Below are 5,000 nucleotides of genomic sequence, written 5' to 3' on the forward strand. Positions count from 1 at the left end.
GCACGAGGGGAGATTGAAGAGGATGACGGGTCGACAGTTCGATGCATCGAGCACGGAGCCTGCCAACACGCACAACCATAGCACCACTCATATGCCCATTGCGTACAGGTGGCAGCATCCACGCGCGCCGGTCCACAACCCACCCGATCGATTACTCGACGAGCGAGCGGAGGAAACGACGTGCGAGGCCACGCCACAACCGCTTGGCACGAGAATAACACGAGCAAGGGCCACGAGACTGCCCCTGCCATCCGACAGGCAACAACGGTGCGATACCACCAATGCTTGGCCTGGCCGAGACCGCACGCGCGAGCTCCGCTGACACCACCCCAGGGGGACGTTGCCCGATTCAGGGACTTGTTCCTGGGGTCTCGGGCAGCATCGGCTGCGTGCACGGCCTCGTCGAGGCCAAGGCATTTTTGTGGCCGATGAGAAGGGACCGCGAGACCGTCAAATACCGAGAGACTTGGCCGGGCCAAGCCCGCAACCGCAGCTTCTGCTTGCACCACCCCAGGGAGCCGTTGCCCGATTCAGGGACTTGGTCTGGGGTCTAGGGCAGCATCCGCCGCGTGCACGGGCTGGAGCTCGGCTCCCTTTTTTTGCATGCAAGCCAACCGATCGAGGCCATGGGCGCCTGCCGGTCACCGGAGCAACCAGTCGCCGGACAAAAATCGCCGGAAGGCATGCACGCCCTGTATTTCGTTCGAGGGACGTTGGCCGGGGTGCACGCAATGGGAGGCCCATCGCGCACACCTACTCCCCCCGTGGGGGGGGGGAGAGGGGGTGCCGGACCACCACCCCCTAAAGAGCATTAGAGATTTTACAGATATGCTACCAGTAGACGTTAAAATGTCTGAAACGGGGACACTTTTTCCAAACAAGCAAATCCCACACCGAGGGTGCGCAGGTGCCGATGGTGGTCGAGGCATGTGCCCGCAACAAGGGCCAACGTGAGCCGATGGTGGTCGAGGCAACCGCCCGCACCAGCTCGAGGCATGTGCCCACACCAAGGCCCGGCATGTATCGATGGTGTTCGACGTAGGGGCCATCTTCTGCTGATGGTGGTCGAGGCAAGAGCCCGCACCAAGGGCCAGCGTGTGCCCATGGTGCTCGAGGCAACCGTCCGCACCAGGGCCCAGCGTGTGCCGATGGTGGTCGAGGCAACCGCCCGCACCAAGGGCCGGCTTGTGCCGATGGTGTTCGAGGCAACCGCCCGCACCAGGGCCCAGCGTGTGCCGATGGTGGTCGAGGCAACCGCCAGCACCAGGGCCCAGCGTGTGCCGATGGTGGTCGAGGCAACCGCCCGCACCAAGGCCGAGCGTGTGCCGATGGTGGTCGAGGCAAGCGCCCGCACCAGGGCCCAACGTGTGCCGATGGTGGTCGAGGCAAGCGCCCTCACCAAGGTCGAGCGTGTGCCGATGGTGGTCGAGGCAACCGCCCGCACCAGGGCCCAGCGTGTGCCGATGGTGGTCGAGGCAAGCGCCCGCACCAGGGCCGAGCGTGTGCCGATGGTGGTCGAGGCAAGCGCCCGCACCAGGGCCCAGCGTGTGCCGATGGTGGTCGAGGCAAGCGCCCTCACCAAGGCCGAGCGTGTGCCGATGGTGGTCGAGGCAACCGGCCGCACCAAGGGCCGGCGTGTGCCGATGGTGTTCGAGGCAACCGCCCGCACCAGGGCCCAGCGTGTGCCGATGGTGGTCGAGCCAGGAGCCCGCACCAAGGGCCGACTTGTGCCGATGGTGTTCGGGGCAACCGCCCGCACCAGGGCCCTGCGTGTGCCGATGGTGCTGGGGGCAACCGCCCGCACCAGGGCCCAGCGTGTGCCGATGGTGCTGGGGGCAAGCGCCCGCACCAGGGCCCAGCGTGTGCCGATGGTGGTCGAGGCAAGCGCCCGCACCAGTGCCCAGCGTGTGCCGATGGTGGTCGAGGCAAGCGCCCGCACCAGGGCCCAGCGTGTGCCGATGGTGCTGGGGGCAAGCGCCCGCCCCAGGGCCCAGCGTGTGTCGATGGTTATCGGGGCAACCGGCCGCACCAGGGCCCAGGGTCTGCCGATGGTGCTCGAGGCAACCGCCCGCACCAAGGCTCAGCATGTGCCGATTGTGATCGAGGCAACAACCCACACCAGGGCCCAGCTTGTGCCGATGGCGGTCGAGGCAAGTGCCCGTACCGAAGGGCAGCCTATGCCGATGATGGTCGATGCATGTGCCATCACCATGCGTCATCATGTGCCATTGATGGTCGAGGCCTTGGCCGAAGTTCGATTTTGAGCCACGGTGCCCATGCTTGGCTCCAGCATGTGCTGGTGCCGCATTTTTTTCACTCGGGACAGCATCGCCGGAGCATCGCCGGAGTACCGCCGGAGAACCTGACCGGCGGCATTGGGGTTCCGGCGATTGGGAGGGGGGCCGGGGGGGTGTGCGCACATGATGTGCGATGGGTGCTGGTACTTGGCCTTGTGTTGGCCCCCTATCCCTCATCAAACCTCTGAGAATTCACACCCCCTTAAAGAGCATTTGAGATTTTACAGGTTTGCTACCAGTAGCCGTTAAAGTGTCTGAAATGGGGACACTTTTTTCAAACGGTCACAAAATCTTCTCTACTTCGAGTTTTTAGCTGAATTTTTTTGTGCATGCCAACAAAAATATAAGGATCATGCCTACAAAATTTGGGGCCAAAAATCCTTATAAAAAAATTTTAAAAAATCCCGAACCGCAAAAAGTTTCAAAAATCATGAAAAATAGAAAACGAGTCATCTTCCAACGAAACTTCACGTGAAGGCTTAGGGGACCATTGTATGAATTTACAAGCCATAAAAATGGCATTGGCACGGCAGAAATTTGAAGATGTGCCTAAACCCACCAGGGCCCAGCGTGTGCCGATGGTGCTCGAGGCAACCGCCCGCACCAGGGCCCAGCGTGTGCCGATGGTGCTCGAGGCAAGCGCCCGCACCAGGGCCCAGCGTGTGCCGACGGTGGTCGAGGCAACCGCCCGCACCAGGGCCGATAGTGTGCCGATGGTGCTCGAGGCAACCTGTCGCACCAGGGCCCAGCGTGTGCCGATGGTGATCGAGGCAACCTGCCGCACCAGGGCCCAGCGTGTGCCGATGCTGGTCGAGGCAAGCGCCCGCACCAGCGCCCAGCGTGTGCCGATGGTGCTCGAGGCAACCGACCGCACCAGGGCCCAGCGTGTGCCGATGGTGCTCGAGGCAACCTGCCGCACCAGGGCCCAGCGTGTGCCGATGGCGCTCGAGGCAAGCTCCCGCACCAGGGCCCAGCGTGTGCCGATGGTGCTCGAGGCAACCTGCCGCACCAGGGCCCAGCGTGTGCCGATGGTGCTCGAGGCAACCTGCCGCACCAGGGCCCAGCGTGTGCGGATGGTGCTCGAGGCAAGCGCCCGCACCAGGGCCCAGCGTGTGCCGATGGTGGTCGAGGCAACCGCCCGCACCAGGGCCCAGCGTGTGCCGATGGTGGTCGAGGCAACCTGCCGCACCAGGGCCCAGCGTGTGCCGATGGTGCTCGAGGCAACCTGCCGCACCAGGGCCCAGCGTGTGCCGATGGTGCTCGAGGCAACCGACCGCACCAGGGCCCAGCGTGTGCCGATGGTGGTCGAGGCAACCGCCCGCACCAGGGCCCAGCGTGTGCCGATGGTGGTCGAGGCTGCCGATGATGGTCGAGGCAACCTGCCGCACCAGGGCCCAGCGTGTGCCGATGGTGCTCGAGGCAACCGACCGCACCAGGGCCCAGCGTGTGCCGATGGTGCTCGAGGCAAGCGCCCGCACCAGGGCCCAGCGTGTGCCGATGGTGGTCGAGGCAACCTGCCGCACCAGGGCCCAGCGTGTGCCGATGGTGGTCGAGGCAAGCGCCCGCACCAGGGCCCAGCGTGTGCCGATGGTGGTCGAGGCAAGCGCCCGCACCAGGGCCCAGCGTGTGCCGATGGTGGTCGAGGCAACCTGCCGCACCAGGGCCCAGCGTGTGCCGATGGTGCTCGAGGCAACCGACCGCACCAGGGCCCAGCGTGTGCCGATGGTGCTCGAGGCAACCTGCCGCACCAGGGCCCAGCGTGTGCCGATGGCGCTCGAGGCAAGCTCCCGCACCAGGGCCCAGCGTGTGCCGATGGTGCTCGAGGCAACCTGCCGCACCAGGGCCCAGCGTGTGCCGATGGTGCTCGAGGCAAGCGCCCGCACCAGGGCCCAGCGTGTGCCGACGGTGGTCGAGGCAACCGCCCGCACCAGGGCCGATAGTGTACCGATGGTGCTCGAGGCAACCTGTCGCACCAGGGCCCAGCGTGTGCCGATGGTGATCGAGGCAACCTGCCGCACCAGGGCCCAGCGTGTGCCGATGCTGGTCGAGGCAAGCGCCCGCACCAGCGCCCAGCGTGTGCCGATGGTGCTCGAGGCAACCGACCGCACCAGGGCCCAGCGTGTGCCGATGGGGCTCGAGGCAACCTGCCGCACCAGGGCCCAGCGTGTGCCGATGGCGCTCGAGGCAAGCTCCCGCACCAGGGCCCAGCGTGTGCCGATGGTGCTCGAGGCAACCTGCCGCACCAGGGCCCAGCGTGTGCCGATGGTGCTCGAGGCAACCTGCCGCACCAGGGCCCAGCGTGTGCGGATGGTGCTCGAGGCAAGCGCCCGCACCAGGGCCCAGCGTGTGCCGATGGTGGTCGAGGCAACCGCCCGCACCAGGGCCCAGCGTGTGCCGATGGTGGTCGAGGCAACCTGCCGCACCAGGGCCCAGCGTGTGCCGATGGTGCTCGAGGCAACCTGCCGCACCAGGGCCCAGCGTGTGCCGATGGTGCTCGAGGCAACCGACCGCACCAGGGCCCAGCGTGTGCCGATGGTGGTCGAGGCAACCGCCCGCACCAGGGCCCAGCGTGTGCCGATGGTGGTCGAGGCTGCCGATGATGGTCGAGGCAACCTGCCGCACCAGGGCCCAGCGTGTGCCGATGGTGCTCGAGGCAACCGACCGCACCAGGGCCCAGCGTGTGCCGATGGTGCTCGAGGCAAG

Source organism: Durio zibethinus, unplaced genomic scaffold (assembly GCF_047325235.1).
Source record: "Durio zibethinus cultivar Kanyao isolate XHJ-2024 unplaced genomic scaffold, ASM4732523v1 HiC_scaffold_3, whole genome shotgun sequence".
In the NCBI taxonomy this organism is placed as follows: Eukaryota; Viridiplantae; Streptophyta; class Magnoliopsida; order Malvales; family Malvaceae; genus Durio; species Durio zibethinus.